Source organism: Felis catus, chromosome D1 (assembly GCF_018350175.1).
Source record: "Felis catus isolate Fca126 chromosome D1, F.catus_Fca126_mat1.0, whole genome shotgun sequence".
In the NCBI taxonomy this organism is placed as follows: domain Eukaryota; kingdom Metazoa; phylum Chordata; class Mammalia; order Carnivora; family Felidae; genus Felis; species Felis catus.
Genome location: NC_058377.1, coordinates 42,688,093 through 42,715,437, shown reverse-complemented (window position 1 = coordinate 42,715,437; position 27,345 = coordinate 42,688,093). Strand labels below are relative to the sequence as shown.

At 36.2% G+C, this 27,345-nt stretch overlaps 1 long non-coding RNA gene across 1 annotated transcript in view; it reads right to left on the bottom strand.

The window, feature by feature from the left end:
• LOC123380447 overlaps positions 1-27,345 on the bottom strand; it is a 343,729-nt gene that overhangs the window by 49,986 nt on the left and 266,398 nt on the right. The window contains exon 2 of the long non-coding RNA XR_006586210.1: positions 14,223-14,291. This is a non-coding gene — a long non-coding RNA (uncharacterized LOC123380447). The remainder of the gene's footprint in view (positions 1-14,222; positions 14,292-27,345) is intronic.

The following is a 27,345-nucleotide window of genomic DNA, read 5'->3' as shown; positions in this document are numbered from 1 at the left end:
TTTAATTTCACATTTTCAAATAGAGATTGGCCTCTTTGAAAAAGATTTTCAATGAAATGGAAATGGAAGGGGGAACATAAAAGTTATGAAGTAAATTGGAATATTAATTTATTTTATCTGATTTCTTTGGCATAAGATATATGACAAAACAAGTGAGATATGAATAAGTGACCAACACTGGTCACATGACAAATTCTTTGTGTGAAATATAGGCATATGGATTTGATGGCAATCCATTATTTTTGTGAATTCAATTAGACTCAGAATAAAGTGAAAAATAATGAGGGCTATGTATCTGTTTATTCAACAAGTATGTACTTAGTATCAACTAAATTTAAAATAAAAATATTGAGCTATCTGCCACTAAGCACATCTCCCAGGGGGGAAATGAAGAATCAGCCGATCTTGCCCTGAGAGCTAGATTTACAAGAAAAACACACCACATCCACACAACCATGTTCACTCACATGGAAACTCTAATAACTAAAGATGAACTAATTGGTATCCTATGTTTGACCCAGATCAAAATATTGGCTTTCAGAAGAAGAAGAAAAAAATCCCAATTTGCATGTGGCATTGAGCAAATGTGAAGAGTTACAGAAATGATATTTTATACTCAGTCTTTGAGGTTTTGCAAACTTTGGACATGAGGAGATAGAAGATTGAGGGGGCAGGTGATTTTAGACAGAAAAAAAGATTAAATATAGAAAGGAAGAAAATCTCAGGAGACACGGGTTGGTCAGTTGACAGAAGTTAAAAAAAAAAAGAGAAAAAAAGCAGTGTGCTTTACTAGTATAAAAAATGGTGATTCTAAGAACTTCTCAGATAAAGAAAAAGAAAGAATGAATGAATACATGCATGAATGAATGAACAAAAATGTAAGCTGGGAAAGAATAAAATAGGGATGTTCAGGAGTCATGAGGAAGCAAGACAAGATGTGAGAGAGGTGATATCTCCAATGCAATGGGCATTGAGAGTAAATCCCCAATTCCTTCATCAGCTTGTAAACTTTAGCAGCAGAAATTACAGGTCTTTTTCAATGCTTATCTTCTGCTTACTCAAGTGTCTGGCACATAGTAAGAGCTTAGTATTTATTGAATGAGAATGGGACTCAATAGACAATTTACCAAAACTTTTCAGATATCTACTCATTAGAAGAAGATACGACAGAAAAATACAATGAACACAAATTGCAGGAAAAGAGAATTAGGATAAAGCAGTTATATGTGATAATTTTAGGAAAAGAGAGGTAGAACATTGTGTGAAGTCTTTCAGAAAGAGACCAAAGTTAAAACCCTTATATCTATCTAGAAGGTTGTTTTCAGTTATGTATAAAGCTGCATGGTTTCCACAGGAAGATGACCAAAACAATCAGTAGGATCAATAGTTATCAGTGATATTTTATAAGTAAACATTTTCATATAGGAAATATGATATAAACAATGTAAATGTATTTATCTTACCATCATGGCATTACAGATTATAATTAGGAGACTGAGTGAAGATGCTTGCAGATTATGGGCTGCAGAAGGGGCTGACTTTAAATTTTGGGTTATGATGCTGGTGGCAGGGTGTTTTACATGATTTGAAGATTCCTTTGTAGGCAGAACACAACACAATGTACTTGGATAGAAGAAAGGCAGAACTTCATTACAGCTCCAAAAAAGAGAGAGCTACCACCCTGGAGCACACCCACAGGGGCTTCTACCCAGGGGCAGGACAGCAACAAGCAGGAACTGTAAGGGGCAGCATAGTTATGGCAAGTGGGGTGGGGTTAGCTAGGTTTCTCAGGCTCCCCGTGGACTGGCTAATTGGAATAATTTCTCTGGTTCTTATGCATGGGGTTGTCCCTGGTTGTCTGGTACCTGGTCTCAGGAAGATCAAGGCTGGTACATAGTGGCTTAGAGTGTCAGAGGGAAGTTGCTGGAGTAAACACTTCATCAGCTCATCAGGACTAGCCCCTGACTAGCCCCTAACCACAGCTTCGAAACTGACTCAGGATGGCATTCAAAAACCAAAACAAAACACTATTTTACCCAAGGGCTGCATGAGAATCACAGGTTATATTGCAGGAGTTGGATAGAATTGTCTCACCTGCTATGGATTAGAAGGAAGGGGTCTGTACTTAGTTTTGGTTTAAATGTGAAAAGAGATTTCTTGTGAACTCTATAAATGACAGAGAGGAGTCGGGCCCATGAGCTGAGGTTACAAAAGGAGGTGGATGAAGTTTCCTGAGAGGAGTTTCTCTTTAGAGGGCATTTGCTTAAAGGGGAGGAATACCAGTCTTTGATCAAATCTTTCTCACATTGGAAATCATCAAAATTGTAGGCAGACATGTCATCTGGGAATGACTAGACATAGTTTTATGGTGACTGGTCTGAGAACAATGGGGTACCCAGCCCAGTGTGGGCTATTTGAGAAGTACTTAGGAGACTCTTCAAGATCTCTGCTCTTGAGGAGTTTACAACTTGGTTCCATATTGTCATAAAATCCTTGATGGCAACTGTCCTGGTGGAGGCTTTTCCCTAAGCTCTATAAAATCTACTTTATAGTTCCTTGAAACTGTCCCATGTAATGTTAATTATTGGCCTATAATTTTCCTTTTCTTTCCTAAGAGCTCTGCACAGTTAAAGCAATTTTAATAGTATTGTTTCTCTGACAAGTCTTATGGATATTTTATGGAAGCTAATATTGGTTTTCTGAAAATCACCTAAACACCATTCAAAAATAAATAAAAGAGCACCTTCTTTCTTGATATTCTATAGCTCTTCTTAATGATAGTGAATCATAGCTACTTAATGTATTTTTCCAGGAAAGCACCCACTTGCTTGTCCTGATAGTATCATTATGGAATGGTAATCTTAAAGTGTTACTACTGTAAGTTTAAAGACAATGATCACTTTGAGGACACCTGAGATTTAGAGCGCAGCAAGAAAAAAAAAAAACTATGCTATGCAATCTATTCAAATAGATTAAAATGGTTCCTGATAATGGTTTCTGAATCAAGATTTCTTCTCTGTTCTGCATTATGATTTATTTGGGTTAGAGAAATATAGCATTGCATTATAGAAAACTGTAAGACATGGCCACATGCAAAAAGAATGTATTAATAATTCATGGAATGGGTCAATAATTGTCTAAGAACATGGTTGGTAGCTACTCTGTTTAGGATAGGCTAATGAATTGCATTGGGGAAGGAAATTTTATGAAAGTACTTATCTTTATCATGAATAATAAAACAGCTCTTCTCCCGAATTTACTGGATGAGGACTCATAGGATTCAAACTCCAGCGCAGGATGTGACAGCTAGTTGAGAGACATCTGAGTTTAGAGGTAAAGCTAAGGATTTCTCAGTTTGCATGAATATAGCATCTTTCCTGGTATTTATACCACCCACTGTCTGTCATAATGAATCAAGCTCCGATTAGATTCTGTTAATTTCCAACTATAAATATTAGAGTTCACTCTTATTATTTTTTCTTGTCAAAGAGAAACAGGAGGGGAGGAGAAACACTGCATTTATAGATAAGATTGTTGCTGAGGAAACCATTCAATTGGACTCTTCCTCCATGGCCTGCCTGCCTTACTTTGTATGTATTCCACGAATAGTAACCCTATGGCTTGCTTTCAAGTTCAAATTGGAAATTATGATAAGAGTCTTAAAATAGTTTTTAGAAAGTGAATATTATCTGATTTCATTTACAACATCACAGTCCTTACCTACTGTTGAGCTAGTTATTTATTTATAAGATTCTACTGGCCCAGATTCTAAGAAAGGTAAGCAAATTTATAAACCTATGAGGCTTTGTTCCAAGACAGCCTTGCTATTTTCATCAAAATCAGAGATTTTTCTTACACACACACACACACACACACACACACACACACACACACACACACCCCAAAATGCCAAAACCTTTTTTCCCCCACACTCAGCATGTTCCATATGCTCTGTCATTCAGCCTGAATCAGTGCCTAAGGTCTGTTGTCACTACAGGACAGTTCAACCTCTCCATCTTTCTTTCCCTACTTCCTTTGCCTCTCATTGGTGTCATTCCTCAGAGGATTTTCCCCAAATTCTTGTACACAGGGAGTTCTAAGACTGTGCATCCCACAAAGACTAGTCATTGGATAAAAGCTACCATCAGAAAGGGAGAATAGTCTTGGGCAATGCAGCTTTTTGGCTGAGAGTAATTCCTGGGTACAGCTTTTAACCCTCATATCCAGTATCTCTTTCTCATCCCTGAATGGAAAAAAGGTGGTTGTGATTGCCTTTTTGATATGTCAGCTATGATTGTCTAAAGTCTCAGCTACTTAATCAAATATTATGTATGGTACAGGTAGCTGTGAAGATATTTTGCAGATGTGCTTACCGTTCACAATTAGTTGACTTTAAGGGAGATTATCTTCAATACTGATTCAATTACCTGAAAGGCCTTGCAGAGCCACACCCTCCCTAAAGAAAAAGAAATCTCACCTGTGGACAGCAGCTTCAGCATATGCCCAAGATTTCCAGTTTGCTCATCCTGACAGTCTGCCCTACCGATATGGGTCTTTCCTAGTCAGCTCTTACAATTGTGGAAGTTAATTTCCTGAAAGAAATTTCTTAGATTTCTTACTGGTCATATTTCTTTGGTTGAGCCCTTTCTGACAGAGTGGCAGACCATAACATTTATTCCTGATACCAGTTCTTTCTCCTTATGGTAATTAGAGTGGTTTTCCTATGCCAGGATGGTGACTCTTGTTCTTCCCTTACTTATAGGTCTCTTTGCACAAGGAGTCTAATGAGAGTGTGTGAGTTCCATAGATTAGAGTTTATGGGACTTTTGCTCTGTCCCTAGAGTATGGCCATTTTGGGTACAGATCCTAGAATTATAGAAGAATGAACACAGATTTCCTAAGTGGATCACTGGGAGTGATGGTAAGCGAGACAATTCCTAACCTATTCCCTGAACATAGATACTACTATTGGAGATATGACATATTGGAGACACCATACAATAATTGCTGATCAAGGGTGTATTGTACATCCTGGTATATAGCTCCTCATCCTCTCAGATGCTACTTACAAGATAACATCTTACCTGTACCCATAAATAACAATTCTATTGCTCTATCAGGTTGGCAAGTTTTGGGTGGTTCAATATGTGTAGACAGAACCAGTGGATATTCTGGTCATGTGTCCACTGCCACACCTCTTATAGCGTAACATGGATCCCTCGGTATGATGTGAGGCTTTATGGTATCATGTATTTGCAGACCAAACATGTTAAAAGCTGTCTAAGGGTGGTGCTGCTTAAGGTCTGGGCATGGGGTTGGGGGGGCAGGAAAGACAGACACAAACCTACGCCGAATATAGTCAAGATGAACTGCTGACACTTCAGGGGGAAATGATCTAATTTAATCAACTTGTCACAACATAACTGGTTGGCTTCCTAAAGGAATGGGACCATTTCAAGGGTATAGCATTGTTCTTTCTTGCTAGAAGTTTGGATGTTTAGCAGCAGAGCTAGAGAAATCTTGGGGTGGGTGTAGAAGCACATATCAATGGGCCTATGCATAGCTGCTGCTTTTTTTTTTTTTTTTTTTTATTTGAGAGAGAGAGAGAGAGAGAGCTCATGCATGTGAGTGGGGGAGAGGGGAAGAAGGAGGGAGGGAGTGAGGGGGGAGAGAGTGAGAAAGAGAGAGAGAGAAAGTGAGAAAGAGAGAGAGGGAGATTGAATCTTAAGCAATCTCCATGATCAGCATGGAGCTGGATGAGGCAGTGGATCCCACAATCCTGGAATCAGGACCTGAGCCGAAATCAAGTTGGTTTCCCAGGTACTCCATAGCCTCCATTCTTGGCTTACACACACTCATGTTTGTGCTCACACACAATGGCTACCATGTTCATAAGCCTTGTGTGTGAGCACTGGAGTGGCAGATTAAGAGGCAGATTAAGAAGTCAATTTGTTGAGATATTTAATTTACTTGGATATAAAATGCCTTTTCCATGGTAGCTGCTCTTGTGTTTCATACCTACTACCACTGTCCCATCAATGTGATTCTTCCCCAAAAGTTTGCCCTCATCTTCCCAGTTATTCTCCTTCCAAGTTCTTGAGTAACCAGACAAACCACAGAGCACTATGAGCCTTCATATATTCTTATCTCAGAATAGTTCTTTTCTCCCCACAAATTAGCTAATCAGGTTCACTGACCAAAATTCTGCCTATTAGGACAATATTTCCTAAACCCTCTCTTTCAGAACCATCCATGAGTAAGTATAAAGTGCAGCCACAGTCTTCTTTTCAGCTTCCACTCACATACTGAGCTGGCCCTCCATGATCCAGCTCTCTGGATCTCTTCTGTAAGCTGCTCATAAAGGAACCCTCCTCCAAAATGGTCATATGAGTGAACCACAGGAAAGGCACAGGTACAATTGTAGTAGATAACATAGGAGCTCAAGCCAGATAGTCATGCAACTTATGTGTGTTCTCTGGCTATGTATGACCTTCATTCCAGATGTACTACTTTCCTCTTATGAAGGATACTATTGGGCTTGCTCAACTTATAATTCAGTGAGTCTGTTAGAATTCATCCCATGATGGCCATTCCAGCTGCATGGCCTACTGATGTCTAATGGCCATGCCCTCCATCTCCATCAGGGCCCAGCCAATGCAACAAGCTATTTTCTGTCTGATCTAAGATGATCTATTATAGGTTGCATTGTCCTGCTCCAGAATCCTACATGTTTACATTGTGATTCTTCTATTGGTGCTTGCCATAAATTCCACAAGATGTTTTTCCCTGTAACAAATATCTTGAAAACTATGCAGGAGACCAAGTCATATGGCCCAGGAGGCAGAGTGTTTTGCATCACAGTCTGAGTATGCTTCAGAGCCCTATTTACACTCAAAGCAGGCAGTCTTCTATGTCACTTAGTAAATGGGTTTGGGGCACGATTCCAAAGGGTAGAATTTCATGCCTCCAGAATGTGAGGTCTAGTAGGATTGTGCTTTATGTTAAGGTGGGTACTCTGTAAAGTCTCAAACCACTGGACATGTAAAACATTCCCTGATATGACAGGCCCCTGAATCTTATTATTATTTATGAATACCAACTCCAGCCCTAAAGTGGATATTTTATCAAGTTCTTCACTCTACTTGCTACACTCCCTATACAGCATTTTCACAGTTTTCTATGGATCTGACACCCAAGCTGCCACTCTGTCCTTGCCATTTATTTTTATGATAACACTAACTTTACTTCTCAGTTAAACATCACCACCTGGCTTCCATTATTTTGCAATCCTATGATCCTTATTGTTATCAGGAAGCCCACTCCTGTAATAGCATCTTTTGTCATTAGTCCTGGCCTCCAGAAAAGGTTCTGGAGATTTTTCATGTTTCTGAAGAGCCTCTGTGTCCCTTTCACCAATGTTACATTATCACTTTGGTAACTAGAGTGTCTTCTGGATTTCTCCATCGTCCATAATCATTTGCTCTATGTAATACTATGGCACGTATAGTATGCTCTTATCTCTGAGTCTTTTGATCATTTACTCTCCTGTCTACCATAGAAGTTTTGAAATTTCTATTTCACTTTGTGTGGGTCTTTGCTTCCTCCAAAACTCTAAGACCATGCCAGCAATGCATTAATGCCATCTTTCAAAGTCCTCTCCAGAATGATAAATTATTTATCACTGATGAGTGTTCCCATGTCAATATACTCTCCTTTATCCAAGTTTATGTTCTGGTCCACCTCCCTGTGCTCTGACACCCTAAGATCTAGTCCCTTAGTCAAAGCATGGTCAGTCACTGCATGGCCAACCACTGCGCAGTCAGCTAGTGCACGGTCAGCAATGCCATCTAGTCACTATCTGTTCTTGACTGTACATATTGCCAAAATCATGCACTCCTTCAATATAAAGTCCCTCTCCTCTCTTAACAAAGCATTTCCCCAGTCAAGTTATATTATGACATAACCTGGTGTCATGTTCTAGTTTTTTCTGTGGTGGCCAGGGGAAGAGATCATGAGTGGGACACATATTACCTGGCCCTGTGATGTACCAGAACTGGCTTGCTCCAACTCATAAGAGACAATTGCTAAACATTCCAGGACTTTTGTGAGCCAATTGTTAAACTGTTGGTGGTGTGAAATGTATCACAGTATGAACATTTACATCATGCATTTTAGGAAATGCAATAAATCAGAGCTTTGCTTATTTGTTTATCAGATTTTCCTCTCAGGTGGTAGTTAAATATTGACCAGAATACCACTGGGATTAATCATTCTTTAGCAACAAGAAGTGAGCAACTTTGACAGTCTCAGAAGTTTCAAGAAAATCTGAAGATTTAAGATTTTTAGTGTATTCACCCAGATGTCCTCACCTAATGTCTCAGAGTGCCATTACTTCCCAGTCAGGTCTCTGACTTTGGTGTCTCTAATTTTTGGAGGTTGGTAATTCAACCTCTTCTGTAACTTTACAACTATAAGTAAGTCCTGGACCTCTTCTGAAACTTTCCTGTCCATTGGCTAAAGGAGATACAAATATCTTTATTGGAAAGATTGGAAGACCAAGAGTTTTAAATTGATGACTAATCATCCTCAACCTTTCACTTTCTTTCGTTAATGTATCCATTGCCCCAGCAACAGCTATATAGTACTCATAATTACTACTTTCAGTATTTTTCAGTTGCCTGAGATATTATAGTTACCCGTGCATTTTCTTTCATCATTGCCTCACCCAAGTTCACCACCATTAAAAGTTTAACAATTCATTTTCCTAATTACCACCCAGCTTTCAAAGTGTCATTTTAGGGTCTGCTTCCTACAACTACTTTTGGGCACCAAATGGTTGATTTCTCAGGGAAATAGACTTGAGATTCTGAGATGTGCATGCAGCAGGTTTACTGGGGATATTAGGGTATTACCTCTAGAATAACCATCCATGTGAGGGAGTGAGGAGAGCAGGGTTTGGCAAAGGCCACGGTTGAACTACATACATTTGCAACAGTGACCTCAGTCAGTCCTATGGGAAGCTCTGAAGCATGGATGGCCCTATAGAATGGTCCTCCATTAAGCAATGACCTAAGCCTTTGCATTGCCTCAATCAGTTAGTAGATGAGGATGCCTTTCCCAGTAAGGGACTCTGAACTGATGAATCAGTAGCCAACACCTTGGGCAGATGAAAACCTGAGTCCTGAAGTGGTATTCAGGTGGCTCTCCTCAATATCCACTACCAAACAAGTAATCAAAATGACATTAATTATGGACTCTGTTTTCATAACACTATGTCCCTTATATTTATTTACAAGAAGGGTTTTGAGACCTCAAACTTATGAGGTTTTAAAACAACATTTCCCTTTTAAAACTCAAAAGATCTTCAACTTCATTAGTTTGAAAATATAAAGAGAATGGAGACTATAGAAATTAGAAGTACAGAAGTCTCTCTTGGTATCCCAGGGTAGAAGTAATAGGATCTTACAATATGCCTGTTCTTCTGAATAAAGTGAAAAAGCCAGAGGCTGTTTCATGTAAATCCGAGCAGAACACAGTTCAGAATGAAGTATTTGGTATGTACTAACTATAAGGAGAAACAGAATTGTAAGCTCATACTGGCCAATATATTTCCCCTACTTAAGTAGGTCAGATTAGCCATGGAAATAAGAACTCTGAATAGACTTCAAGCTACTAACATAATTAATCCTTTTGCTATAATTTCAATGGTTATGAATCTCTGAACAGAACTCCTTTCCTATACCAACATTTTCAAAAATCATGCATCAACTTGTCAGAAATTTTTGATCACTAAAACATCAAAATATAATTTACTAATTTTATTGAGATGAGTAACTCTTTAGAAATTCTAAGCATTTCTCTCCCCAAATCCAACAACATTTTCTATCTTGCCATTTACATATGTTTAAACTTACATGAGTATTTAAAGAAAAAGAGTTCCTGCTGCTGTTTGATATGTGAGTAGAAAAAAAGATCATTCATGTATTTCTTATTGTGTAATCTTGTATGTGAGAAGTATTGATATGAGGAAAATGCTATTTAGTTTCATATAAAACATATTATAAATGATCACACTATGATGAAATTATTTAGAAAGGTATATGTCGTGAGAAAATTTACTTGTAGTGGAAGGTTAACAAATCTGTAGACTGAAGACTCTTCCAAATTTTTTAATGAGGAAAGAACAGGAGAAACAAATGGTAACTGAAAATTATGTAAGGAAGAAAAAGGTTTTTTGTTTCCTTCCCTCTTTCTTTTTCACTCCTCTCTTCTTCCTTTTCTTCCTTCCCCTTTCTCCCTTTTCTTTTTTTTTATACACACACACTTACATATTCAATCCTCTTTTGAAGACAGAATAATTCCTCTTATAAATACATATATACATTAACATATTTTTCAGTTTCACATATATAATACAAATACACATAGCTTCAAAGGTATTAATAAACCAGTGTAAGTGCAATAATAATTTATCCATCTATGATAAACAATGCCTTATGGAATAAGTCATTATAGAATTTTCAGTTCACTGGAAGAACAAAGAGAAGAGGAATTTTTTAAAACTTTTTCTAAGGATGATGTAGGGACAAGGAAATGACTTGGAATCTTAGAACATATAAAGAACTGAGGTGTGAATCTATTAGAACAAAATTCAGCACACAATGACTGAGATATTTTGGTGCTAAACCTGAGAGTTGCTGACTTGGCTGGTTAAGACTACAGACAAGCATGGAGAATTATGCTGCCTGAAAATGGTTTATTGAGAAAATAGGAGGGTAAGTCCTCCCTCTAAGAAGGCTGCAAATGATTAAGAACAGTGGGGGGCGGGGTGGAGAGGGGCAGACACAGGCAAATGAGCAGGTGGGTTCAGGAGGTGGCATGTGTTCATGTCACATAATTTCTGCTCCTTCTATAAAAGCAAAAACTACCACGTGACCAAGAGAGAAAAGATGGCGGGAGGCTGCAGAGGACTTGAGGAAACAATGAACATTAAGAATAACTGTTGAGAAGAATGGAGAAGAAACTGTCTCTTTAATTATCAAAATAAACATAGTCAGTAATATGGAGGATGCATCCATGTTTCGATACTACAAATGTACGCTGAAAGCTATTCTTTCTGATACTTTTTTTTTCCTGGAAAAGTGCTGAGCAACCGCGGTTTAATGCAGAATATGTGCTTTGTTATAGAGATGCAGCAGTGGAGATTTTCCGGACAAGTACAGAGACCGAAGTTACAGGTAAGAAATCAATTAACGCTACATTAGCTCAGTCTGGAAAAGGTCTAAGTAAGGTAAGAAATGAATGACGCTCATGTGGAGAATATGAGAACTTCAAACGGCCTCTAAACATTCAAAAGTTAATTTTTTTTACTTTAGTTTTAGTATAAAGTGTTGAAATACACCATAAATTCATGGTATGTATGTATTCTAATGACCTATTAACCTAAATATTCAATCTACCAGATCATTGTATTCCCTGACCAGTCTAGATAAACAGTAGTTTGATTTATGCCTCTGCTCCGATACATATTTCAGAACCCATTTAAATCCAAATAAAATCCCAAGTTTCTTTCCATTATATGAATCATGGGAACTCTTGAGATTTACAATACTTTACACATACCAGAGGGCAATTAGTGAGAAGGCAAAGCAATTGAAAGATGATCTACATTTAAATACCAAATACAATTACTGCTGAATTCTGTTTGAATTTATTCCATTAATTACCGGAGTCACTGTGCCCCATCTTTCAAGTACTTCCTAATTCAAAGTTATTACTCTCACAAAGTTAAGTTTGATGAGACCTAATCAGGTCATAGATAGGCCAATCTTTCATGAAAATGACTGGTTTTATATATGGTCCCATCTGAGATTATTTTTTCTTCTATAATACTACTAATTAATAGTTGGTATATTCCAGACACAGTATACAGAATGTTGTATTTCATTTAATTTACACCTCTCTATATAAGAACTATCTTATATACTCAAATTTCACATGGGAAAACTAAGTTTAGGAGAAATTAAATAACTTGTCCTAAATCATGTAGCTGATAATCACTGCCCTTATCAAACAGGTCTATCTGATTCTAGTATCCAAGATTTAATCATTTTGCAATTCTGCTCACATCTCATCCCTTACACATACTACTTCTGTCTCCACTGGCACTTACCCTATAAGCTAAACCATAGATTTTGAGCCATGAATTTCAGACATTGATTTTTCCAAAGTTATGCAGAACAATGCCTCTACTTACTATGTTCCATATATAGACTGTTGATCTTCTGATCTTATTTCCTGTTTATTGCCTTCCTCTTTCCCTTCCAGAACTGGCATATAGATCTTTCAAGTCCTCTTTGAGAGACTTAGCATGAGCTAATCCTACTAATATCCCAGATAGAATATTCTGGATTTTTTTTTAAATCTAATCTGTTTTGTCCATTTCTTTACTCAAGTCCATCAAGTTTCTCTGAGTTGGGATAAGGATAACTTCAGACATCAGTGATCACACGTACATAAAACCTTTCCTGTCAAGAATGGGCTCATTGAAATAAAGAACTATTCTTATTTATCTTTATATTCTGTTGCATTGTACTTCAATAAGTATAACTGTATCTTAAATAAATGAAAAATCTAGGAGAAATGCTGTACTGTGAGGAACACTGTGCCAGTAGGTATACATGAGAACTAGTCTGGGCTCATTGAAACATACATTCTCACAGTTTTCCTGCAACCTAATAGCACACACTGTTTAGTATAATGAAATGTGCCATTGAAATTAAAAAAAAAAAAGAGAGAAAGAAAGAAAGAAAGAAAAAAAAAACCAACCAAACAAACAAAAACCAACCCAGTTCTGATTCCCTTCTCCAAGTATAGTATTTTTATGATTGGATTATATGCCACCAACTCCACTTCCAAATTTTTCCAGAATTATTATTTGAAGAGTAAAGGGGGAAACTTTAGTAGGGAACGGAGAGTAGTTACAAGTTAAAGATATATTAAGCTTTATTAAGATAGGTAAGTCAAAGTTTTAATTCTGTTCCAAAAGAGAGAACCTAGAAAGAAGTTTGTTAAACACCTAAGACTATGACTACACATTGGAGGAGTCCTGCTTTCTGAACTACTTTTCCTTCTTTTTCTGACTAGATAGCCCTAGAAAACAAAGATCAGGTTGTCTATGCTTATTGATAAGCCTAACAGTCTTATTGCTGCAAATATTATGGCAAAAAAACAAAGGGAATTTCTTTATAATAGATTGCCCTGAGAATTAACCATGGCTGCCTTCTTCATTCCCAAATGTTTACATGAAGTATTTAATATTGAAACTCTTTTAATAATAACAATAACATTCATTATTTACAGTGAAGAGTGCTTTTGCATATGTTATTTTAGTTAATGCTTATTTCTGTCATATTAGACACATTAAACAAATATTTGGATGTATATTAAAATGTTTAGGGGTATTAAATTTCATTGATAAAATTTTGCTTTTATCTGGTATTTCTAATCCACTGACCTGAATATTAATTTACTAATATTATTTAAAGGAGGATTCTAAAAAGTGTTTATTTTGTCAAACCCATAGGTATGATAGTTAATACTTATTGTACTTCATGGTAAAAACTTCAGTTTTGTCACTAATATTTTCCATAGTGTGAACAAATTCCTCAAATAAAAATCTTATGTTGAAAGAGTTTAATTTGATGATGTATTTGAATTAATAGGATGATGTAAAATTATAACTAAGATATTTCTTTTTGTAAAATCAATAGGTGCAAATTAAATAAATTTTCATGACTCATAGCTACATAAAGACAAATATAACCAAGCTTTATTTCACAGCTGTACAGGGCAACAAGCAAAAGGAGATTAATAATATCTCTTGCATTCCCTGCAGTCAATAGAAGTCTCCTTCATAGGAATGTACAACATAGACTGACATGGAAAAAGTATAAGCCGTTGGAAATACTGAGAGATAAAAAGTGAGGTGAACCAAGAACATGCATAAATATAGAATTAATGATACATTCAATGTACCTTTTATATTGAGTTTTATTATCTACCAAGCACATTTTGTGGGATACATAGTATCATAGGTAATAACTTCTAATTATTGTAATAAACCATATCAAATGCAATCCAAAATCTCAGTGACTTAATGTAAAAAAAGATTTGTTTCTTGCTTACCCTGTATGTCCAGTGATGGTTTGACAAGTACTCACCCTATATGTCCAGCGGGGTCTGATCCATGTAGCCATTCAAGGATTCAGGCTGATCAAAGTTTATCAACTCTGAGGCAGGAAACAGAGAATGGAGGAACATAAATGGCTTTTGTTTTTACTCTTTCATCCCAGAACTAAAACAGAGAATGCAGTATTTATGAGAATTATAGTCTCTGTGCTACATATATATATAATCAGGTAGCTTGATCTCATTTTCATATACAAAAGAATTTTCTGAAAATTATAAAACTAGTAAATCTAGTAAATGGTGGAGCCAACAGTGAAGCCCAGGTCTTCTCCTCCTAATCTCCTCAGCAGGTTAAGAAGTAATTCCAAATGCACTCTTGCACGTCAACTTCCGGTGTTTAATTAGAACATTAAAAGGAAGATCTTTAAGAAAAGACTAACTTTACTAAATAGGTAGAGCTATGTCACTAACTGAAAAAAGTAAAATACAAAAGATTCTAAGAGGAATGTTTACTTGGATACATACTAACACTGTCTGATCAAAAGTCTTTTTTAGTGTGAAAGAGTTGAAAACATTTAAAAATATAATTAAATAAATTAACATATGCACTGTTGATTACTGTGAGACTGGTCACTCAAAAAACAACAATAATTCTTCTTTCTTTTTTTTTTTATAAATTTCTTTTTTTTAATGTTTATTTATTTTTGAGACAGAGAAAGAGCATGAACGGGGGAGGGTCAGAGAGAGAGGGAGACACAGAATCTGAAGCAGGCTCCAGGCTCCGAGCTGTCAGCAACAGAGCCCGACGCAGGGCTCAAGCTCACGGACCGTGAGATCATGACCTGAGCCGAAGTAGGATGCTTAACTGACTGAGCCACCCAGGCGCCCCAATAATTCTTCTTTCTAATCATGCTCTTCTCATTTGATTTGTTCTAATATTTGTCACATTGTAGTTATCTCCCTGGTGATCAATTGTGATACTGCAAACACTAACAAAATTAGGCTGGAGGGAAAAGCTGATTATGGAACAAAGGGCTTCTTGCCCATACACAAGTAACCTGGTAATCATCAACTATGAGACGCTTTAGAGGAAAATGAAAGTACACTATATAAAAGGGAGTCTAATGATCAGATATGATATAAAAAGAAGAGGAAATTGATCATTTAGCCTTCCAAGGGCTCTGGATACAATCAACTGAACAATCAGCTTTCACCCACAGTCAGCCACCATCTTCTTAGGCTATTGGCAACACTTCAGAGATAAGAAAAGTAGTATAATTTTGATAGGATAGGGAAAAAATGATATATTTCTGAGCACTTCCAAAAAATGAGTATTTTAGGTTTTCTCTCTTGAATCCCACAGTGTTAATTTTGTAACACTGTTTCATTTGATGGATTAAGGGGAATTCATGAGCATGTTTGTGTGTTCACACTGCAGAATACACAATTATTGGCAAACTTACTTCCTTTGAAGATTACTGTATTCCTGTTACCTGCAGAATTCTATGTACACAAAATTTAAATGTACTGTATCATATGTTAATAGATGAGCATTCCTTATTCCCTACTTTCTCCTGGAGAGTACTATGGGTGACCTCACCAGAGAGGGAATTCGGGGAAACTTTCCCTATCCTTGTCTAATCACCTGTGCCACTCTCCATTGTAGTATACAAAAACCTGAAAACTATGCATTTACTTATTAAATGAATATTTTCTGAGGTTTTACTGGTTGCAAGCACAATTCTTGTTTTTATAGCCCATAGTTTTAGGAGAGTCAATAAGTTGGCATTGGACTTAAAAGTCCTGTGGAACATCATTCAAAGCTATCTTTACATAATATGTTTTCTCTCCACAAACACATGCGCACACAAAAGTATGCAGTCACACGCCAGAACCGTCCTTCACAGTCATTATGTTCTCTGAAATGATGATGGATCAGAATATAAACTAAAGCAAATGGTGTCCAAATTATGGGGATTTTCAAAGCAGTTAAAAAAAAAGTGAATGTGTCCAGCATATTATTGCAAATGATTTATTTTATCAATTAAACAATATCAAAGAAAAGCTCTCTATTCTCAGTGCTATTTCATGTGTATATGCATGTGTGCACATTCAAAAGAGGGAACAAAAATAAATCTCAGAATAAATCTCAGTCCTTCAGTGGAATAAATTTATATTTTTTGTAAACATTATCAAAAACCAACACCAGTCCATACATTGACATTTTGAAAACACTAATAGAGGGAATAGAAATTCAGGTCTTTTAGACAACTTTTTAAGTGTAGAACTTGGGATGAATTTTTTCACCCCTAAAGTAATCACACAATAGTTTGTGACCTGTAAATTATAACATATATGGAAACTTCTTAGCTTTGCAAAGTACAATATCAGTATACAAGAAGTTAAGTTAGGGGAAGTTAGGAGAAGTTAAGTTAGGAGAAGTTGGATGAATTGTATATGGGAATTCTCAGTACTAATTTTTGACTTCTAAAATCTAAAATTATTTCAATACAAAAAGCTTTATGTAAGATGAGGGGGTCGGGAGAGACATGGAACACTAAACAATAATATATAACTATATATATAATGTTAGATACATATAGTTATTGCTATATATAAATATATATATTGCTATATATATTAGATATATATAGATATAGATATAGATATAATTTCTTTTTCTTAATTGAATCCTTCCCATAGGCATTTAGAAACTCCCAAATGTCTCTCATCTTAAATATACAATGAAACAAACCAACCCCATTTTATTTCAAATTTTCTACCCACCTCTCTGCCTTTTCTCTTCTTCATCCACAAACTTCTGGGAGGAATTTTCCCTGTTTAATATCTCAATTTACTCACTTCTCATTTACTATTAAATCCATTCAAATCTGGCTTCTTTTCCCAATGTTCCACCAAAACAGTTCTCAATACAATCACCACTGACTTCCATATTGTTCAATCCAGTGGATATATTTTAGTACTTACTTTACACAGGTCTCCCTTAGTGAAAGCTGCTTTTCCTTTTCCATTGGTCTCTAAGGTCTTAAGTTCTCTTGCCTTTCGACTCTCTGTATCTGCTACTTCCCTTGCTCTGTTTCAGGTTAATTATTAGTTGTTGGCATTACTCAACCTTCAATCTTAGGACCACAATACTTTCCATTCTATACACAAATAATTCATAATCTAGTGTGTTTAGCTCAAAGCTTCTTCTGAGTTCCTGGCCTGTATTTTCAAGTTTCTTCTGAACTTTAATTGTTCAAGTGTACCTTAATCTCGATTGTCATTTCAGAGTCTGTTAGAATTATGATTATAGAGCCTATCTCACTGAAGAATGACTTAATCTATTCAAATAGCAGACCAGAGACTTTAAATTCTTCTTTGAGACTTGTTTTTACCTTTAGTCAATATACCAAATCTATCTCCAATTCCTACTGATTTAATCCCAATCTTCAAATTCAATTGCTTATCTCCATCTTTTTAATGCCAAATCCCCCAATCCAAACTGCCATTAATCTTGGCCTAGAGTTCAGCAATAAAATATTAGTCTTCTTGTATGCATTCAATTTTCTAGTAGGTTTTCCATAATGCTGTTAGTCTGTTCAAACACAAAATACGTATTTATATCACGTTACTGTTTAAAATTATTCAGTACTATTTTGAGAAAAAGAGAAAATTTATAATTTAACGCATGAAATGAAGCTTGCCTCCTCTTTAGCACCAACATATATCACATTCTACCTTGCTTTCTTTTTTTCAAATTAACTTTCTTTAACTTCTCTGGATTTGCCATGCATATTCCCTGTTTTACATCTTTGGAAATCCCTGCTATGGGAGGTTGTGATCATTGAACACCAGGATTAAGAACATGGTATCAAGGAACAAAGATGTATGTATGAATCTCTGATTTATTTATTTGCTCTGTGGATTTAAAGGGAATTTCTTACTACTTTTATTATTTTTATTTATTTTTAATTTTTTTAATGTTTATTTTTTGAGAGAGGGAGACAGAGCATGAGCAGGGGAGGGGCAGAGAGAGAGGGGGAGACACAGAATCCAAAGCAGGCTCCAGGCTCTGAGCTCTCAGCACAGAGCCCGACGCGGGGCTCGAACCCATGAACCGTGAGATCATGACCCGAGCGAAGTCGGATGCTTAACCGACTGAGCCACCCAGGCGCCCCTATTTTTATTTTTTAAATGCTTATTTATTTTGAGAGAGAAAGAGAGGGAGCACGTGTGGGGAAGGGGCAGAGAGCAAGAGACAGAGAATCCCAAGCAGGCTCCACCGTATCAGGGCAGAGCCTGATACATGGCTCGATCTCAGGAAGGTAGGATCATGACCAGAGCCAAAATCAAGTGTTGAACACTTAACCAACTGAGCCACCCAGCTGCACCTTATCACTTTTAAACTTTAGTTTTTTTTATCACGAAAATTAAGTTAGTAGTACTATTTACTTTATAGGTGTTCCAAGTATATTACATAAAATAAAAAAGAATAGCTAAAATCCAACATGTAAGTCACTAGCTTTGTGCCTTTTGACAAAGTCATCATTTTTACACATTGGTCTCATCAATGAAAGAATATTTTGAGCACTATATGTTATATAATGTATGCATAATACTGATATGACATGCTTATTGCTTAAAATATGGGAATAAGAAGAAATAGTCCTTTTCCCTTTATATTTCTATTTTTGGCAAAGAGTTATTTTGAACAATACCATTAACCAAATACTGTAAATATTCTACATCTTGAATACTAAATATTCTATATACCTGAATATTATAAAATTAATTTTTTTTACTTCAGTTTTATCTGTGCTCCATAAACTTAATATACATGAGAATCACCTGGGGGACTTTTAAAAATGCAACACTGATTCAGTAGGTCTGAAATGATTTCCAAAATTCTGCATTTCTAATCTCCCAAGTGCTGCTGGGATTCTCACCTTTAATTTACCTTTTAGACATATCAGCACGAATGGACAGAGAACACTCTCCTCAGCATAAACCAATCTATCAACATGAATTTGAAGTATTGTATATTTTCAAGTTATACTATGTATTCTGAAAGAAAGACGTGTATCCTTTCCATCATGGTACTTAAAAAGTAAGGTTAGCTTTTCAATACAGAAATAGAAAAAAAACACCCTTAAACTGATTTAAATGCTGGCTGATACAAATCAAATGGACTGTCAGAGCATGCTTTATACATTATAGATGTACAATAAATACTTAAAATGGGAATTCTAGGGATGAGCGGATTGTTCCTTGCAGAAATAATTGGAGTAGGGTGAAGGAAAAAAAAAATTGAATGGTGATTTGAAGGGTGGGTAGACATTAGAATCCTGTCACAGGGAGGAAGAAGATTTTAGGGTGGTGGATGACATTGATCAAAGTCACAGACGCAAGAATGAAAATGGTATATATGGAGAGACCAAGAGAAGTTCATTTGGACTTACAGGACTTTGCAAAGTTTGGCTCTGAGCAGTAGTGCTTGACAGGCTAGTTAGCCTTGGTGTTTTATGAGCAATTTGCCACTAACAGGATTTTAAGGACCAATATTCGTGTCAGAAAAATCACAGGAAGGTTGACATTCGGTAGTATTTCTAGAACAATACTCAGTTGCATCTTGACATTCTTTCTTGAATGCCGCAGGAAAATGAAGCAACAGCTGGCATGTCATGTCCTGCATTTTGGAAGTGTGTCTGCTAAGTGAGTGCCACTTCTCATGGATGCCACACCAGTATCAAAGTTGAGCATTTTCATGCCAAAGATTAGTGCCTGACACTAGCAGGTACTCAAGAAAATACCTGCTGTTTGACCAAAAGGATATCTGACCAGTAGACAGAGAAGGTCCTGATTACAGAAATCCTTCATACTTAAACACAGTATTAGTGGTAACACTTTTTGTTAGAAGTAAACGTGATACTGCCTTATTTTCTCAAAGAGAGTAGAAAGAACCATACATATTTATTCAAAATTCAGTCTTATTACTATCTGTGTTTACTAATCAGAAGACTGAGATAACTAAGCAGGTAAACAGTAATTTTTAGAGGGATAATCCTTATTTGGAGCCCCTTTATGTCTGACATAAATAAAACAGACATTTTAACAATTAACTTCTCAAATACTGAAGGTCACAAATCATCTGAGAGACAATACTGTGCAACAATTTATTTAAGGAAATACTACTATTTAGAAGGGTTCCAGATTCCATGAAGAGGATATTAATTACGCATTATAAAATTTATCAAGGAGTTTTTCTGGTTTGAAATACAGAGATTTATATTGCGTTATGGTTTTACACAGCTATTGTTCCAAATACCAACATGAGGCTGTTCAAATTAAATTAGTATTCCAATACTACAAACTAAGTTCTTATGCTAATTTTAAACTAGCAATGCAATTATATACATCTACCTCCTGGTATTTATTATTAATAGGAAGATAATAAAGTGAGTGATTAAGCATTTGCTAGTTACTCCTGTAATCACTGGACCAGCCTCTTGAGGAGGCCAGGTTCAATAACATGTCACCAAAATGATAAAATCTTAATGAGTCATTAACTGGCTGTGCAATTGTTAGAGACAGACTAGGGGTATTTTGTTGATCATAAAAGAGGAAGTTGAGGCTAAGAGATATAATAATTTGGGTGACATTTATTAAGGCAGTACATATATCCTAATTCTGAGGGTTTTTTTATTTTCTCAATTTCAGAGGCTTTGAAGTATAGGCATATCATTTCCTCCTTTATCATGAGACACTTCATGTAAGAGTGATTTAAGAAAAACATTTCCAAGCCTCCTGGTACCTTTGGATCTGCATATACAAATTTGTTCCAATTCAAAAGTTACCTTATATTTCCTCAATTTCAAAGTTATGTTGTTTATCTTTTTGTCTTCTGTTGCCATGGAGGTGGACAACCACAGGTTACAGTGACTTCTCTATTTTTATCACCTAATTTGGGTAAAATATATTTATGTGCATCTGGGTGGCTCAGTCTGTTAGGCACCTGACTTTTGATTTTGGCTCAAGGTTCATGGGTTCGAGCCCCGTGTCAGGCTCTATGCTGACAGCATGGAGCCTACTTGTGTTTCTCTGTATCCCTCTTTCTCTGCCCCCCCTCTCTTACAAACAAATAACATTAAAAAATATATTTATATATTAATCCAGATAGTTGATGCACTGTAGATTCTGTTGTAGCCGCTACAACAGTGTGAGTTACTGAAAGTTGAATTTCCAGGTGGCATGAAGGATACAGTTTGTGTCCTTGTAATTAAGGAGTAGAGCTACAGGATAACCCCTGAGATAGGACTAGTCTTTCAGGTAGTCACCCAGCCCTGTAATGAGGCTTATACATCCACTCTTACATACCAGTTGGAGGTTATAATAGATCCTGATTAGAGGAAGGTAAAAAGATTCACAATGAGTCTGGCTGCCACGTTATTTGAGACATGTTTGTAAGGCCTACGGAGGATTATCACAGAGAGGGTTTGAAGAGCAGTGTGATGGCAGATTTTAAATATTTTACCCTGAGAGTCTTCACTTGTAAGAAAGAGTAATAAAATTAGTACTATTAAAAAGGTACTGAGGAAAATCATTATTTAGCTTGAGGGAAAACTATATAAAATATAAAGCCTTCAAAAATGAATGGTCTTAGAAGAAAACATAGGGGATAATCTCCTTGACATAGGTCTTGGCAAAACACCAAAAGCAAGAACAAAAAAAAAGCAAAAAGAAACAAGTGGGATTACATCAAGTTAAAAAGCTTCTGCTTCTGCACAGCAAAATAAACCATCAACAAAAGAAAAGGCAACCTAACGGATGGAAGAAAATGTTCGGAAATCATATATTTGATAAGGGATAAATGGCTGACATATATACACCTATGGAATATATATATATATATATATATATATATATATATATATATATGGAATACATATATGGAATATATGTATAGGGAATATATACAGGGAATATATATATACAGGGAATATATATATGAATATATATGGAATATATATATGAATATATATGTATGTGCATATGTATATACATGTATGTGTATATATATACACATATATATGTATGTGTATATATGTGTGTGTCTGTGTATATATGTATGTATGGAACTCATACAACTCAATAGCAAAAGAAATCAATTTAATAATGGCCAGAGCAACTAAACAGACATTTTTCAAAAGAATACATCCAAATGGTGAACAGGTCCATAAAAAGCTACTCCTCATCACTAATCATCAAGACAATGCCAATAAAAACCACTAGGAGATATTTTATACCTGTTAGAATGGCTATCATCAAAAAGACAAAAGATAACAAGTGCTGCAAGGATGTGGAAAAAAGGGAACTTTTATGCACTATTGGTGGGAATGCAAATTGGTACAGCCACTCTGGGAAACATCATGGAGTGTGCTCAAAAAACTAAAAATGAACTACCATATCATACAGCAATTCCACTTCTGGGTATATATCTGAAGGAAACAAAATCACTGTCTAGAAAAGATATTTGCCCTCCTATGATCACTGCAGGATTATTTATAATAGCCAAGACATGGAAACAGCCTACGTGTCCAGAAACAGATGAATGGATTAAAAATGTGGTATGTATATACAATTGAGTATTATCCCTCCATAAAAAAGCAGAAAATCTTGACATTTACAAAAACATGGATAGACCCTGAGGGCATTATGCTAAGTGAAATAAGTCAGACAGAGAAAGATAGATACTGTATTGTCTCACTTATACATGGAATCTGAAGAAACAAACTCACAGAAACAGAGAACAGATTGGTGGTTGCCAGAAGTGGCAGTGGAGGTGGGAGGAATTAGGAGAAATAGGTGAAGGAGTTCAAAAGGCACAATTCCCAAGTCATAAGAAGAATAAGTTCTGAGGATTTAATATATAATATGGTGACTATAGTTGGAAACACTATATTGTGTATCTGAGAATTCATAAAGGAGTAAATCTTAATATTCTCATCACAAGAAAAAGATTATAGCTGTGAGGTGATGAAGGTTAACTAAACTTATTATGATGTCATTTGAAAATATATACATGTCACATCATTATGTTGCATACCTTAAACTAATACAATGTTATAGGTCAATTATATTTAGGTAAGACTGGAAAAAAAATAAAGATTCAGTGTTTACAAAAATACCTATTGTAATGTGTGAGGTAGAATGCTTCCCTGCTTTTTATTTTTAAAGCATAAATGGTTACCTACCAGAGATGTAAAGAATGAGATTTTTCAATTTGTTAAATTTAATATGCTATGTTCTTCATATGATAGTTTATGATAATTAAATTATTTAATCCATGCAAATCACCTAGAATCATCTCTGCCACATAAGGGCTTAACAACTGCTGGTTATCATCTCTATCATTATCAACGTGTTTACCTTATCAATCATGATGTATTAGTTTTTCACGTTGTACACCTCTGTCAAATTGAGTTGCGTTTTAAGCAGCAGCATGTGTTTTCTATCTTGTAAAACCATAAATAATGATGTGTCTTAAAATCAATGATATACTAAATAAAATATGGTATTAGCTTCATTCATCACAGTATGTGCAGTGTTCAACTTTACTTTCCAGATAAAACTGCCTCCTGTTCACGGATTCTGTTGTTGACTGGTATGTATTCAGAATGGCCCTGAATTATTCTGGAAGTTACAACTGATACAGAGCCAGTCACTCCACAACTTGGCCAGCTACCATGAGACGGTCACCAGGAAAGAGCTCTGCTGAATGTTAACTGTGTAAACTTGATTAGCTCTCCCTACAGTTGGCAGTATAGAATATAAGTAAAGATTGCTCAGAGGGAACAGAAAGAAAATGGGGCAGATGCATAGAGACTAACATGGATGCCGTGAAAAAGAAAGACTGTGATAATAATTTATTTCTAGAACTGGGTTCTTTACTGTTCTAAGGACCAGTAAGTCTCTAAACATTTTTTAATTTTTTAAATGTTTATTTTTGAGAGAGAGGCAGAATGTGAGCAGAGGAAGGGAAGAAAGAGAGGGAAACACAGAATCTCAAACAGACTCCAAACTCCAAGCTATCAGCACAGAGCCCCTCGGACTCGAACTCAGAAGCCATGAGATCATGACCTGAGCTGAAGTCGGACGCTTAACTGACTGAGCCGCCCAGGTGCCCCAGTAAGTCTCTAACCTTTATTTCTAACATCTGCCCAGTTAGGGTGGACTGTATCAATCCCAATTCACAAAAATAGTAATACACATGGCTTAACTTGAAAAGGCCATTTTCAAGAAGAATTCAAGATTTGGCCACATTAAGAAGACACTATCCTAAAGGTAATCCTCTTCTTAGTCTGGAGCATTTCATGTTGGGAAGAAAGTTCTCAAGCGTTTGTCCTTACCTGGCCTTTTCGTTAACTGGAGGTTTAAAACTACTGTTTGAGACATTTTCATAATCACCAAGAATTTGTGATGACTGAATTGCTCATATGGAATTATTATAAAATGTTTGCCTATCGATACAGGCAGGGATCCTTGGTAGACATCTTTGTAGTAGAGACTGTTATACAAGTCCCCCTATTCTTTCTTCACTTCCTTTGGTAGTAATAGAACTTCTGATAAAAGCATATCACATGGGCCATCTGTCAGATTACATTTCCTAGCCTCCTCTGCAGTTAGGAATGGCCATGTGACCAAGCTTTGCCAATGGCAGATGAGAATGATGTAAGAAACTTCTGAGTCACTCTTGAATCAGGAAGCTTCTCACTTGACATTTTTCATCTGGAGAAAAGTGTGGCTGGAATGAAAGCCGCCCATTGAGTAGGCAAGAAAGAGGAATGTTCTAATGAATGTAGAGCAATGAGACAAAGGGACACAGGCCTTTAGATGACCTCTTGACACCGATCCCCCTTTTTTTGAATATGAAATTTATTGTCAAATTGGTTTCCACACAACACCCAGTGCTCATCCCAAAAAACACTGATCCCCTTTTAATGATGGCTTCAACCTTGGCTTCTGACAAGTTTCTATTACCTGCTCCCTGCATGTGTCTACCTGCTTCACACATGCATGCCTTTTGCTCAGGCTTCCTGCTAACCTAGTTATTTGAGTTATGGAATGTCTTCTATCTTGCTTGACCCACAGTATTCCTTATCACATACCTCTTAAGAAGCTTACTGTATTCCATAACTAATACATTCTGTAATGTATTTTAAATGAAGCTGGGATGATTATTATTTCTTCTTTTATAGATTGTCTGACTGGTTGTTGTTGATTTTTCTCAAAATAAATGTGAATCTTGCTAAGGCCCTCTGCTCACAAATAAAATATAGGCTGAAAAGAATCTCTCAATATCATGGTGCTAACTCTGTCCTTGAAGACCAAGATGGCTTTAAAGATGCCAAATGTAATAACCCAATTTAGAGTTAAACAAATAAACATATAAATTAAAGAGATTTTAAATTCAGTACTGCCTACTTTAACCATAGATGTCTTTAGAGAAGTCAGCTATTTAGTTAAGGTATGGAATCTGCTCAAACAGATCAAGAAATCCATGCAAAGAAAGAATCATCACTTAAAGAATAATTTATTTTGTAATCTTAAAGAGGTCACTATTTGTATAAGAGAATACAGGAAAAGACTTAAATATACATTGTTTGGACTATTTATACACACACACACACATAATTAGATATTTGGATTTGGAATCATTTTAATAAAATGACCCCATTTTGAAAATGAGCTGGATATAGTGGGGTTTCAGAATAGTGTAATATTCACAGGAAAATTTTATATAGGTTTTTTTTGATAAATAAAAATTGTCCTGTCTCTGCAACTGTCTTACTCCCCCAGTGGAAATTTCAAGAAAGCCCAAGTAACATTCCTACAGTAGAGACGTGTATCAATATAAAAAAGACACAAATGAAAATCAGAAAAAAATCCTGAAAGTTGGGTCTACACTCTCAACATAAAAGATAGATCAATTACTTTTATCCATTCATTGATAGTTTGAGCTGGAAGCAATCTCAGCTCTACTCCCTTGACTCACAAATGAGAAATTAGAGGCCAAAAGAGTTAAACAAAGTAATAAGATTAATCAAGGTCACAAAGCTAATTACAGACAGTCTCAAGATTGAAACATTGGTTTCCTGGTTTGCAGTCCTGGCCTCTTCCCACTAAGCCATATTGTCATTAAGTTTCCATTTAAAAGTAATCTGGTTAAAAATACAGCTAAGGAGAAGAAGCAAGTCTGTCCATGTTGTTCAATCAAATGCAAAATTCCTCAAAGTTCATTCACACCAAGCACATCTGGCTAGTGCACCAGTCTCTTGCTAGAGCTGGGCATGTCAAATCAAAGAAATTGCAGTCTGAACAGGCCGAGGAAAGGCTGCAGTGTAACACTGTGGGTAGTGGGATTCAGGCCACATTTTGAACTGCTGGAAAGAGGGGAGGATTTAAGCCCCAAATGGGGCTTAAAGGAAGAATAAATCTGTTAGCAGAGCAATTACTCATGTCCTCAGTAAACTGCCTCCTTCAAGGATTAGCAGATAAATCTAGGCCCAGGCATTAGTGTTTTCTTGGCACATCCTCCTTCTGCACATCAATAACAATGTATTTACCCAATTATCAGATAATCCCACTTAAATTGATCAATTGATAGCGCCCCAGTTCTTTCAAAGCATTGCTTTGTTTTCTTTGGCCTCAAACACCTAAAAATATTTCTAGAGGTCAGAAAAGTACAAATTGCAAATTTATTATTCTTGGAGTCGCTGGATGACCTTTAACCTGATTTTTCAGAACCTGCATGGTGCCTTGGAAAAGTGATTTCCATTAAAGTAACTAGGAGTCCTAGGGCTAAAGACAGCTTTGAGACTTAACCCATTCATGTACTCAGCCCACACTGAAAAGAGGAATTGATAGTCACATAAGGCACTTTGCCATTTTTATATTCCTTCACTCTGAAACCGTGGACTTGTTTTCTTCCTCTCGTTTTATTTTTTCCCTTACCTTTTCAACGAAACAATACCATACAAGTTGTTAAAAAGTGATAAATCCTGTGGAGAACATAATTTTCCCTTCACATATAGGCCATACCAAACATTAGGTGGGTTGAATTTACACAGGGATATCACGATCCTCACCCTCTCC